The following is a 14,952-nucleotide window of genomic DNA, read 5'->3' as shown; positions in this document are numbered from 1 at the left end:
ACATTTATTATTTATCTGCATCTGTATCTATCCAGTGATCTGTCTAGAAAGAGGCAAAGCAAAGCATGAGCTCCTTTTCCATTCCAGAACGTGGAAAGAGATTTTGCTGTTCAAATTTATGTAGCTGAAGGGATTGGACATAATTTATTTGGTTAACATACATAAAATTACTTGCATTAGAAAAAAGCTGTTTTGCTTTGTTTTTATTTTTTAAACGAAGTGTTCAATTCATAGGTACCTTTAAATATGAATAAATCATGCATTTTCCATATAGAATATTAACATCCTTTTTAAAACATCATACTTTTTACTTGCAGCGAAAAGAGAAAAAATGGAAATAAAACATGAAATCAATTTGTCTTATTGCTATAAAAATACAACTGAGAAAGAAGACGGGTTTGCAATACCCGTATAAAAATGGTATTCCCTTGTGTATAAATTTAAAAGAAAATGCCAGTTTATTTTTCATATATTTCTCATTATTGTAAACACTACTTGATGAGCAGGCATGCTAAGTATAACACTAACAGTAAGCATTCACTCTCCCTACAGGTCAGGAAGAAATACTTACACTACCAGTTGATCCACTCAAATGACACATTTATTTAAACCTGAGGTCGCCCTCTGATCTCCTTTGTGTTGAAACGGAGTTAGCTTCCTTTACAGCAGTTGTGGTCTGGCACATGGTGCGTTGTTTCCTGGTTTTAATGAGCACATTGCCTTTGTCTGTGCCCACTGAGCCTTCTTCCAGTGTTAGGGTTTATTGTCCAATCACAGAAGGATTCAAGCAAAATCAAAACTGTTTCTGATGCCTGAAAGGAGCTCTGTCTCAAGAAGCCATTACAAGCTACTGAGTTGCCATGGAATAATTTTTCCCAGTGGCTGTTTTCATGGTGGTGAAAGAACATGATGACTTCAATAGGAACAAGAAAATGACAATAAATACATTAGTAATATATCCCCCATTCTTTTGTTTTCGCCTTATAACAGATCTCAGGAATAAAAGTTTCAGTGACCATAGATGTGAATCTTTTCTTTAAAGAGTTTAATCTGAGGTCAGTGGCTAGTAATATTAATGCTGTTTATCATATTGGAAAGGATGGGACTCCTGCCTTGTATGCATAATGAAAATCCTGCAGGATTTAGGCTGGATTAAGTAAAATAACTTGGAACTATACAGGGAGAGCTGTAACCATCACCTCAAAGGTAGATTACTTTTGTGAACTTCTACTCAAGATTTTCACAGGAGAGTCTAAATTTCTCTACTGAAAACTAAGTGGTATTGGTGACTTGTAGTGGTTAATGTAAAGTGACAGCAGACTGCTTTGCTTAATGCAAAGAGGTGTGTGTTGACTATTACAACATGGAGTTGAAGCTTTTTTCTCTTAGTGGGGCACATACTGCATTAGATATATGGATAGTGAGTGATAGCCTGAAAGTCTGATATCTCTCTCACATAATAATTCTAGCTTTCTTTGATTTTAAGATTCTGCACAAACAAAGTATGCATTGATAGACAGACAGAGAGACTGGCAAATGCATAGATGAGACTGCATGCTGTATTTGTAAATGTGTATGCAGAAAACTCTTTTCATTGAAATTATTCAGACTTTAACCAGTTTCTATAGCTGGAGGTTTGTATTTGCATGCTGAAGGTCATCTGTGAATAAGACCCACAAAATCAAACAAATAAACAAAAACCCAACAAATGATAACCACAACAGCAACAATTTTTTTTTTCTCTTTCTTGATTAAACACCCATTTTACTTTAGGCATTATGCAAGAGTACAGCAACTAGATGCTTTTTAGTTTTCTCTGTATCTTGGGATAGGTCATGAAAACACGTCCATCACCCGCACAGCATGAATAAGCTACATGGAGTATTTAGCCACTTGAATCACACAATTCTTGCAATCAGTATTTGCTTGGATGTATAGTTTTATATGGTACATCCAGATAGGATGTGATGTTGGCCAGTCAGGCCAACATTCCTAGGCTATTCAAACAGACACTTTTCAAAATAAATGTCTTCTTGCCTTCTCTATCTGATACAACACAAAACCAGTAATTGAGCTAGCTCTAAGTGAACTGTTTTATCTACAGTGCAGAGTAGCAAAGAGCAGAGATACCTTTTTTTGGCTTATAGAAACAATAATCTTCCACCAGCGCTGTGCTGACTGCTTAATGGATCCATATCCATTGTGAGTAGCCCCTGGAGGAGAGGATTATTACTCCAAGCTATATCACTTCTAGTTCTGAACCTCTTTCATTCACTTTTAGCTGGGGATCTTCATGCAGACAAATCCACATTTTAACTCTAAGGCATGTGCATTAGGCTGAAAAACAGCTTGCAATAGCTATGACCACCAGAGAGCATAACCTTTTTACTTCGAGGTAGACTTTGCCCATGATCTACATGTCTGTGAGTTCAAGACAAAATTGCTGTGATATACTCTGTATGGGTCTACACTGAAAAGAAAAGGGGAATGATGGCAAAACGCAGTTGCCCCATGCAGGTAGTATTTTGTGTTTGTGCAGCATTGATCTCCGATTACTGCTGATTTGTTTCTGGATGGAGATGACCTGTAAAGCTCAAGCTGTGTGAGATCCAAGTGCTCCTCTCTGTCAGCATGATGTGCTGAACAGTTATGGCCAGCTAATGCTCTCTCACTACTGTGAGGACAGAGCTGCCAGAAACTCCTGTCCTTGTGTCCTTCACAATGGATTCTGTGATTTAATATTGTTATTTTCTGCCAGAAATCTGCTCTACTGGCTTTTCAGATTGCAAAGCTAATTATTTCACCACTTCATTTAGGTCACAGAAACACTGAAGTTTGTAGCAATCAGGTTATTTAATGTGTGAAATATATATATTTATATTTAAATTTGTATCCAAATACAATGTAGTATTTGAAATGAGTGATGACAGCAATTATTTCCAGGTGGTTCAAGCTTGTCATGGATACTTATTTACATTTCAGATTGAAAAAGCTAAAATAATAACAGAATACAAATTGCTTAGGAGGCAAACTGACTAATTAAGGACATCCTTTTTTTTTTAGGTGAAATGGATCCACTGATCAAACTCTCTTTATGTTCTGTGGTACATAAAATGATGCCTATAGCAAGCTTATGCTGGTGTTCTATGATTTGGCTGGTGATTATCTACATGCTCACTGGAACACATTTGCTCAGTTTTGCAGATTTCTACTTCAAAGTGTGCTTTTTATGCTGCATTTCTCAAGCTTCTTCCAATCAGTGATTCTAGTTCCTTTGTCAGGATTTTCTTTAGCTTTGCCAAATTCTGGGGTCATGGTGATTTTCCCATTACAAAGCTATCACTGGATGTGTGGGAGCACTTTTTTATTTGACAATAATCTACTTTTTAAATTATAATGTGTAAACCAGAATTCCATATCTGATCTCATCTGAACATCCATGAATGCTTCTGATCATTTCTGAACTCATCTGAATATTCCTGCCTACCTGGTGCTTTTCCAAATTGCAAAAGGCATCACAGACATAGTAAGGCTAATGTTAATTGTAAATCCAACAAGAGCATCCACTACAGTATTAAACATCTTTCCAGGATGAGTCTGATCTAAACTCTGAATTCCCAAGTAACAGAGCAACTAACTCACAGTACCTTATGGATAAATTAAATCGAAGAAGTCTTTCAGGACTTGAGGATTCCTACATAGTCAGATCTTTGCTGACAGATGACAGTTCTGTCTCTTTACAGATAACAGAGCAAGGCCCCATATTTCTTGATGTTAAATGGCTTTGTTGTAGCAGGCTCCAAGTAAGAAATTACTTTCATACTTATCAGCAGTTATACAATTGGTTTATGATTCAGTTGCTTTTCAGTGTGTAATTAGATATGTTAGGATCTTTGAATATCACCAGATTTCAATAAATAGTTAGTTCCTTTGTTAATAGAAAAAGCAAATAAGCATTTCAGTTGACTTAGACATTGCATGAGTGCTGGGTAACTTGTTAATGGAGTTACCTAATTACACATGACAAGTATGCAAAACTAACTTGAGTGATAACAAACATTCCTGGACAACTTCAAATGCTTAAGCCAAATATGTGAAGTATTAACGTTTGCTAATGAGAAACTCTATTTACTTAATTAAAATACAGTGCCTGTGTGCTAATACAAATGAGAACAGTCAATATGTAGCTAGCAGGCATAAACAAAAGGGGATTACCTATCTGAAAAACACATTTACCTTAATTACAGCCCTCAAATTTTGTAAGTCTGTTCCTAATGAAAATGAGAGGGCATTATAGAAAGAATTGAGGTTAGCATCTTAGTCGTGCAATTCATTAAAAAAATGTGGTTCTAATACAGTGACTGTATATTTTCTTTGCCATATTCTCAACCTAAGAAACATTGTTCAAGTAATGTTATTAGTATTTTATTGTATTTAAGCTTTAACTTTGATCCAATTTGCTAATATAATTCCATTAGTGATTCTCAAGGGACAGCAAAGATTGTTCTGTAATTTATACTAATGATGCTGATAACAGAATGATCAGTGTTCTAAAAAAGACACACTAATCCAAATATAGCTATCTGCTGTTGGCAGTTGGCAGGAAACACCACAGCATGCTCACCAAAAGAAAGTGATACCGAGATCTGTTAAGTTGCTGTCTCTTTAGGGAGCATCACCTTAGGAAGTAAGTATCTGCAGAAGCACATAAGTGATTTTGACAAGGAAAATTTATTTCCAGAGTTGCATCTCCTGAAAATAACTTGGTCACAGACACGGTGCTTCTCCTGTTATGAACAAATTGTGGAGATAGAAATAAGCTGCCCCACGTTCTTTGTCATTCTGCCTGTTTTCTCATCTTCTTGAAAGAGTGTTTCAAACCTTAGGACCACATCTGTTTTTCTCTACTCCTGCAAACTGAAAGCACTTACTTAATAGTGGTCTTGGTACCAATGAATTACCATGATAAGAACTAAGTGATACACCCGCTGCTTGAATTATGAACATGAATGCAAATTCCAACAATAACTTAAGCAAAGTTGTGCAGCCAAGAGCTGCAAAGTGAACCTGGAGATTGGAGGGAGCTGAAGAAATGCTGTGTGAAACCCATGAATGCTACTAACAAACACCAGCTGCTATATCTTACCTGTGACCACTCAGTTATTGTGGTTCCATAGTGGGAATGTAAGACTTTGAAACTGAGTGCTTGTCATTGAACATTTTAGATTGCTTTAATTTCAGCTAAGTATTGCTCAGTCTTTTAAGTGCTATCTCTACTGGTTTCTCTCTGCCACTTTTCTGAAACTGTGTAAGGTTAGCTTGGAATCATGATCTTCACAAATCCAGGCTCAGACAATGACTTTCAATGCCACGCTGTCAGTACAAAGTAATTACAATTTCCTTATGGCTGAATAGCAGTAAATACCTTTTCACTCATCACTGATGCTAGGCAAGGGTGTTGGCAGCAGAGTTCTTTCATTCCCTTTCTACTTTGAGACACTTGTTTCCCCTCAGCTGGCAACTTTTAGCCTCTAATTTTTGTGCTGACACTCTGGCTTGCTGGCGGCCTTTGAAAATCTGCACACTGGAATTTGTCAGTTAAAAAAACATGCAACATGCAATGTGTGACCACACTATTTTTATCCCAGACAATTTCAGCTGTTTATAACCATGACCCAATAAAAGTTTTGGCAGGTTTTAGAGTATGGCAGTGGAGAAAGAAAGAAGATGCAACTCCATAAATCAGTATTACAGTGTAACGTTGTAGATAAAAGATAGAATTGTGAGTGAATCTTCGCTGACACTGTATCAAGGACAAGTGTGATTTTATTTTATTTTATTTTATTTTATTTGACTTTATCCAGATGCCACACAGAGGGTGAAGTATAACCTTTTCCTTCATACTTTGTAAAACATGTAACTTTCTTATTTGAGGCTATCTACCTCTTCTGTTGTGCCAGTGCACCTGGGGTGTCCATTGTAGGTCATCGCCAGCTGAGCATCCCTGAGATTTATATGTAATAAATCCATGATTCTGTCAGAGAGACCAGGAGGAGAAGGGCTTAATGCTACCAGCTGCTGTCAGACGCTGTGTGCAAATATACTTGAAACATCTTTCCAGAGGCAAGGACTTCTTTGCTGAAAGAGAAGCCCTTATTCAAACGGCAGCTTACAGGATGGCAAAACTGAGTTTATTGCAAAGCTTTTAGCTGCATGAAGCTAAGAAGGTTTGCAATAGCATCAGCTTCTGTTTAAAACAAAGCACTGATGGCCCTATGTCACAAGATCTTTAAATGCACATTAGTCTATAATTGGTTCACCCATCAGTGTGAACTTTTCACTCGATAAGATAATTACCTCTGGCTTATATTAGTTTATAGCTGCTTTCTCAGAAAACAGCCAGCTTATTGCATGTAGGCATTCATTAAGCAAGCAGCTGCACACAAGGTTTAATTTATTTGTATTTAGGTGCCTGATCCCCAAAACCCAGCTCTCAAGACCACATGAGGCCTTTATTATCCATCATATGACCCCTCTGTCAGTGGCCTATTGCTGGTTTCTGGCTGACGGCTCTGTCCACCCAGACCCTGCCAGCAGGAGAAATCCCGTGGTTTCTCCTTAACCTGCTTTTGGCAAAGTTAGTCAGTTTAGCTTAAACCACTTTCATTGACAGATTAAGTTAACATGACTGACTTTGCCTGAAGGAGATGAGAGTGAGTTTGCACGATCCTTCCCCATGGAATGAGCTATGGAAACACCTCTGGCAGAGCAACTCAGAGCTGAAACATCCTCAATGAGTACAGCAGTTTGCAAAATGGATAATTTCATGACATAACTATAGGTACCATTGGCCTAAGTGCCATTACATACAAAAATAATGATTATGCCTGAAGCACAATATGAACAACAGCCTCCACGACTGTCTAACAACAGCACATTAGGCAGGTTGAAGCGTGGGTTGTGCATATGCATGTGATCATCCACACTGTTTGCTCGTTAACTTGCTCCCTGATAGTTTTGGCCTGAGACAACCAACCAGAAGAGCGTAGCCTGGGGACAGCATAGGTCCATAAGCAAGGCTTATGGCAGAGCTACCTTTGCAGCAGCGTGGAGAGAAGGGGTTAGCTTAATGAGTTTTATCTTGCCACTTGTTCTCTGGACAGGGCAGGAGGAAAGGGTCTAAGTGTCAGCTACCAGTGTGCACAGCTCCCAGAGTTTGCCCAGGGTGTGGATGCCCAGGCCTGGGGAATGAACTGATAGAACCAATTAGGGTCCTGGTGCCAGCAGCTGGAGCAGGTGGGTGTCCTTAACCTCAGCCACTGGGAGGGAACAGTGTGTCCCCAAAAAATATCCTGAGAAGGACTGATCTAATACTGGTGGCTGGAGTTTTACAGAGTCACAGTCCAGTTGCCACTACTGAGAGAACCAAGCTTCCATATCCTGTGCAGCTTGATGTGCATGTGGTCTGCTAGCAAACTCCAAAATAGACTATCCAATGAGTAGGGGTGATCCTGAGTATGTACAGGGGTATCAGCAGCTGGAGGGTCTGAGCTGATATTCAAGGCGGCAGGCACCTGTGTTCCTGAGAACAAGTGTGTGGTGCATGTAGCTCCAGCCAGCACTGGGCCAGCCTGGACACCTGGAGGGATCTCACAGGGCAGGAGTGTGGTGTGTGCCTGCACCATTGACCTGTCTCAGCCATCCCCAGAAGAGGGGAATTGCCTGACTGGGCAGAGACCTCAGGTCCCTGAGCTCCATCAGCTGGGCAGGAGCCCAATCCTATTTTTCTGTCCATGCTAAAGAAGGAGCTGATAAAAATATGGACGTTTTGTGTATGATTCTAAATAAGAATTATTAGCTACAAAATTTTTCCTGCAGAGTTTTAGCATTGACATTCCCTGTTGTCTTTCAGAGATACATTGAAAATCATTACAAGTTCTCTGCAAGTGTTCAGGAGTTTTCTCAAGCTGCTAAAATAAACTTCACCCTTGAGTTTCTTTCTGCCCATTGCCCATCTACTTCCAATGCTATCAAAACCCATACACCTTCTCAAATGCATATGACAGAGCTGTGCCTGGGATTTGTGCATATCATGGTAAATTACAGCCTTATAATCCTCAGCTCTAAGTCTTATATTAAATCAGTTTAGCCAGGCAATTTTACTTCTGCATATTCTGTCCCTTGAAAACTGAGGCTGGGGCTTATCAGATGATCTTGATAATTAGAAACGAAGCCCATAATGGAAGGACCATTACTGTCTCATTTGGATTTGCTATGTCAGATGATGAGTTAAAATTACAGTAAGATGGCTAATTTGCAGTGCATAAATATGATACCCAGAACCTAAATTTGATGCATTTTAAGTTTCTTTTGTTTACAAGAATAAAGCCTCTGCTAGAGGGTTTGAGCTGACTGTTGGCATAAACTCAATTTTCTTGATAGTTGTGAATCCCCTTAATCCCTTGCGTTCTTTGCAAATGATTTTGCATTACACATTCACTTTCTTTCCATTAAATGAGCTGTTTACATGAGCTGTTGATATGGATATACTTTTTAATTTATTTTTAAGTAAGTTATTTTTATTTTGATTATTCAGAGCCAGCCCAGAATTTCATAACTTCAATAAGCAAAACTGGAATTCATTTAATATAGATTACAGATATTCCTTGTAAGTTTTCAGCAATACTCAATAATTCTTATTGTTTGGAAACTGCTTTTAACACATAATCTACTAATTTCACTGATACAGGTGGAAAGGAATATTAATACTTTCAGTACAGAAATCCTATCATCCTGGAAGTCCAAATAAGTTGCAATTCTATAGTAGTGTGAAGATCATGATTGAGTGTATGTGATGAACGAATTATGAAAATAAAAGTGTTTCTGTTATCTGAAATAGATTTAAGAGATAGCTTGTACAGAAGTCTGCAAAAGCTTTAATACTATTACAACCCCATTTTGTTTCTGCATTCCAATGTTTAACTGTTGGCCAGTCATATTTTAGATCCAAGTCATGGAAGCCCACTGACGGTAGGAATATTATACAGACTGGAAGAAGTAAAGCAAGATTGGTTGGATAGCTGTGCAGAAGCTTTTGTCAGTGCATTGGTTGGTCATTTTTGTATACGCACAAAATGAAAACCTGTGACTCTTGTCTCTTGGTTATTACTGAACAACAAGTCAGTGGCACCTTCTGAATGTTATAGATTACTCCTTGGATGATGAAACCCTGGTGTGCAGTGGGGTTGCCACACAGGATCGCAGCATGGTAACTTTGAGACATAGGTCTTTCAACAGATATTACAGTTAAGTCAATGTGCTGTCATACAAGAGTTTACTGTCAAATGTTCTAATGGCTTGGAGGTTGCCTTTAAATGACAGGATGTCAGCTTCTTTGGAACAGATATCTTGTGTTTTCTTCTTACATAATTTGTTTTAAAAGATTGTTTCTGTTCATAATATTGCATGAATATTCCATGATCCTCTTGGGATACATGTGGATGTTTGTTTTTGTTTTTAACCAGGTCACACTGCTGTTGTTTCCACAAGATCATTTTGAATCTTGATTTTTTTTAATGTTATTTTATTTTCACATGCTTGTTTTCTCATGTCCAACGTAATTTTGTTTGTAAAGTATCATTCAATCTGCCTAATAGGAGTAAATATGTGAAGACAATAATGTTATTATCCCCAATAAGCACATTTAGAAATGTTCATTTTGCTTCCTGCTTCTTTGAAGCAAGCCATTTCCTGAGTTGTAAGGCTGGCAGAATCCACAGTTTTAGGTATTTATCAGTCACAGCACTCCCTCATGCCAATAGGCTGTTTCTTTGATCATTTGCTAGAAGTTTCAAAATATCAGGGAAAATAGCAGCCCTGAGGAATTTTGGTTGGATCACAATGCAGGCTTAAATATATCTTAGCTCCTTTCTTATTGATGGTGATTTACTTCAAGCAAGAGATTCAAAAAAACGCTTATGCTGGTGGAAACAGTGAGTTAACTCTGCTTCAGTTTTACCAAGTGGGATTAAGAGCATATTTCTGTCATTTTTCATAAATTGTTATCAGGCAGACTTGTAGTACAGAAGCTGAAGAAATGCAGGGGATCTAAGTTTAAAGTAACCAACCAAACAAAAAAACTGACAGACGTTTGTCAATTAGCAACATCAAACTGAGTTAACTGTTTTCTGCTAGTAGTACAAATACTGTCTGTTTTTACTGCTACATTGCTATAAATATAAAACATACTTTAGTACCACCAGAACTGATGGTAAGGAGTCACTCCTTACTAGATGAGTCATTGTGCAGACTGTCTCTAGAGGAATATATCCGAATGTTGAAAAGACTATTAGAAAGAGAAGAGATTTTCCAATAGAAGTCTGAGCTACTAAACTTTGATGAGTAATCTGGAAAATAAGTGAAATTTATCTAGACAGAAACTCTTCATCACAAGTAATCCCTCATTGATAAAATTGAATTTATAACTACTGTTATCACTAACATTAATAATTCCACATGCAGTGATTTTATCTATCTACAATCATATGAATATCCAACAATAAGCTCTCGGTGGGAAAAGTCATCCTACAAATGACTAATTTGCTGTTCCTAAAGGTTGATAAGATCCCTGTCTGCAGAAGATAAACATGCTCCCAGCCATTTTCTAAGGGTCGCTTTCCCTCTTATTCCTTCTTTTCCCTAGAGCAACACAGAGAAGTCCTGGTGTTCTTACAGTGGTTAACTATACACTTAGCATGAGATTGACAACAGAAAGTGATTTTATATCTAAAAATATTTTTGGTCTAATGATGAGAAAGAAAGTCAGGCACATTGCAGTGTAAAGCTATTTTTTAACAATGAGACAATTTCCAACCAATGACACTATAGCCAGTTCTAGATTTTCTCAGCGGCCTGGCGTGACTCCATTGTCTGCAGATTTTCCTCAACCCTTGAATTTTAAAACTTTTTGATAAGTCATCCTACAGGCTTATATTATTTATATTTTATGCTGTGTACTAGTCAGTTGTGCCAGTGAAACAACTTCATAGAATTAACAATACAGAGACAGACTTACAGGGGGTAGAGGATGGAGCGAGCTTGCAGGGATTATGCTTCAGAAAGTGTGATACCCCCAGCTGCACATGGAAACATACTCACAGCATCCTGTGGCTTATGGTGACTCTTTATACGTCTCACCTGTGACACATATTGCAGGTGTGAATAAAATTCAGGTAACATGTAGTGAAAAAGCAGTCTCAAAAAATGAAGACTTTTGTAAACAGGACGCATATGACTAAGTAACTGGAATAAGATAAGATGTTGAGATAAATGCCAGAAATCTAAAAATAAGTTGGGAATAAAATAGCACAGGCATACAGAAAATCAGAAATGCCATAAGAGAAATACAGTCAAGACACTGTAATACTCTAATATCAGGGCAAAATTGATTTACAAACAGCAGAGGAGAAAAGACAGATGCAAAAGAGAGAGGAAGTTTGAAGCCAAGCAAGGTAAATGAGTTAAGAATATCAGTAAATCCCACAGAATTCTTATTTTGCCTTTGATTGCTTGTATTTTGCTATAAAACATCGACTGTACAAGTGCCACTGTGATGGTGACAATCATGATTTCAAACATAAACTTCTTCTAGTGGCAAAAATCCTCCCCAGACTTCTTCAGGAACTCAAGCTTTACAAAGTTGACTATTAATTATGAGGGAGCTTTCTAAATGGAAATTAAAGGTGCAGCTTGACAGGGACTGTGGAACAGTTACTAGTGAAATGCAATGCTTTACTATGCTGGGATCTGTGCTTCTCAGTGTATTCATTTGTTTGGAAGACAAGATACATAATGAATTAACAGTTTTCATGATTTTTTTTTTTTAAATTACATTTCAAAGCCACCTGAAGAGAGTTAGGGGAGAGTCTCATGATACAGTATGACTAGGTGATGAAGTAGTGGAGGAAACACAGGGTTGATAAATGCAAAGTAACGCACCTGGAGAAAAACAGTGATAGCTTCTAAATTAGGTATTTCCACTCAGAGGAGAAATCTTTCAGTTATTATGGATAATTCTATGAAAGTAACTCACAACATTTTGTACTAGACAAACAAGAAAGCTCAGAATTATTAATAAAGGATATTTTATGTTTAAATTATTATGTTCCTGTGCACATTTATGGTTCATTCAAACCTGAAATCCAGGGCGAAGATCTTGTTCTCATTTCTACCTTTAAAAAAAAAAAAGTGAAACTAAAAATGGTTTAGAGAAGGACCAAACATATTGAATGAACTGAATGGACCAAAGCTACTGAATGGATTAAGATTGTTTTGAGGTGACTAAGCAGCAGAAAGTAGGGAAAAAGCAAACAACAAAATCCACTAACAAAATAAAAAATATCATTGAGAATAAGAATTAGGAACAATGAATTGCACTTGCTCAGAATTCAAAAATGACCTGGAATAAATTCTCAGGCAATGGGGTTGCAAACAAGCTACTACAAGAACCCTTCATGCTATTGGTAAAGAATGGCCTTGATATTGTGTTGATATTGACAGACAGGTGAATGAATTAGGCTAATTCAGAAAGGGATAATGATTGAACATAAAATACAAACACAATTAATTGCTGGCTCAGGACAACCCTAAGTTTTTCTAAAAGACCATCTAGTATCATACTTTCTTTTCCTCCTTTCTCCATGTGTGTCCACAGTGAATAAAATTAGATTCACTCAGACTGAAGGGACCTTGGGAGATCTCCAGCCCAAGCTCCTGCTCAAAAAAGGGTAAGCTGTGGGATCAAGCCAGGTTGCTCAGGGCTTTGAAAAACTTGCAAAGATGTAGCCAGCATGACCTGGCTGGACAACCTGCTTCAGTGCTAGACTGCTCTCACAGTGGAAAAGCCTTTCCTCATATTCGGTTTGAATCTCTTTTTCTTTGATTTATGACCTTTACCTCCTCTTCCCACCATTCTCCTCCTCACCACTGAAAAGAGCCTGGCCCCATCTCCTTGGTACCCTCCCTGCGGGCTTTGTGGCTGCTCTTACATCCCTTTAAAGACGCTTTGTTTCCAGACTGAACAAGCTTAGATTAGATCCCCCTACTGAAAAGCCAAGTGCTCTGGCACTAACAATCTTGTTGCCCCGTGGCTGAACTCACTCCAGTGCAGCAATGTTTTCCCTTGAATTCCTTGAACACCTTTGCTGTGTACATCGGAGATGCTGATTGAGGCTGAGGCAAAGATGCCGTTCATTACCTTTGTCAAAGTGCAAGTTTTTCCGACAAGGTTCTTTTAGATATTCCACATGGGGAGCATTTAATGTTTAATACTGAATGTACTAATCTTCAAATGTTACATGGGATTTTGATTTAGCAGGGTGATACAGAAATGCACTGAAGTTGCAGTATATGCTTTACAGAAGGTAACAATTGCAATATGTAATTGAATTACAGTTCAAATGTGAATTCCATTACCATTCTATCTGCTCACTGTCATGATGCTGAGTGTCCCCCATTCCTAGGAAGGAACAAATGTTTTGAATCTGGCAATGATTTGTTGATCTTGTCTAAGTTCATGTGGTGATTGCTTGGTTTTCACACTGTCTTGGACTGATCCAAACCTACACTTTCCTGGTGTTGATCTGGCTAACTCAGGAAGTCATTCACACTCTTTTAATTAACTCTGGGAAACAATTAATGTTGCAAAAGTCATTTACATTTAATCCACTTAACTGATGAGGCACTTCATGTGAAAAAGAAAAAGGCCAGCCTTTGTGCTGAGTTAGATTTTCTTTGTAGCAGCTGTGGACACTCCCTACATTCTTCCTTGAGCTTCCTGACCATTTAGCCTGTAACAATTTCCTCTGAGAATTTTTCTGTTGTAGGGGTTTATTGATTAAAACATTTATCTGTGTTGGCCATCAATATACCACCTGTCTTCTTCAGCAATGGCCGCAGAATTTCGTTCTTCCAAAGTTTTTATTTCCAAAGTTTCAATAGAGTTTTGTTTCCTTTGATGTCCCTCAAGCCCACCAAATCTAGGTGAGATTTGCCTCTCCAAACATCTCTCAAGATTACTTGTAAATTCCTCTTTTGTAGTCCGTCTGTGCTTCCACCTCCTGTGCTGTCAGTTTGCAACAGAACTCAGCTACAAACTCCGAGTTTAGCCAATCTAGTCCCTGATAGGCCTTCCTGAATATCAGCACAGCACATTCTTGCATCTGGAAGTTGTTCTCCCAGATATGGCAGCTTTCCTGAGCTCTTTTGTGCTTTCAAGCTGTCCCCCATGAGATCCCGCTTGCTGGTCCCTGGATAAGCCAAAATCAGCTTTCCTGAAGCTCAGGGTCTGTGCTCTGTGTTTGCCTTTCTCCCTCTTCACTGAATCTTTAACTGCAATATTTTCAGCATACTTCCTTGGGTTATTTAAAAATTATTTCTTTCTTTATGAGAAGTTCTGTCCACTTTTTCACCTGGATCGTGTAGTCTGTAGCACAGTCCTTCCATAGTGATACCTTCACTGACCTCTCCTCTCATCCTGACCCTTGAGTATTGACCAGCAGTTTCCCAGCACACTCAAGAGTTTCACACATCTCAGTTGCTCATTCACACCTTTCTTCTTTTGCTTTCTGAAGAGCCTCTATTCACTGAAGCACTGTAGTCAGGAGAGCTATTCCACCTACGTTCCTGCACTGTCGTAGTTCTGTGACTGTATGTGGTGCTCTAGTTCCTCCTTTCCATTTCTCAGGCTGTATGCATTTCTGTACATACTCTGGAGAGTGTCTTTTTACTCTGTTTTATTATTCTCTTGATTCTATCACCCTGTACATTTTGCTTGTCAAGCAGATACCAATGCCACTGATTTATCCATTAATGCAGAATATGTACTAGAGGGACCTTTCTTGTGTTTCAGGAAGTTAATTCCTATATTCACATGCTATTCACTATACCTACTTC

Source organism: Lagopus muta, chromosome 2, assembly GCF_023343835.1.
Source record: "Lagopus muta isolate bLagMut1 chromosome 2, bLagMut1 primary, whole genome shotgun sequence".
NCBI classification, from domain to species: Eukaryota; Metazoa; Chordata; class Aves; order Galliformes; family Phasianidae; genus Lagopus; species Lagopus muta.
The sequence above is the reverse complement of the archived record's forward strand: the minus strand, read 5'-3'. Positions refer to the sequence as shown.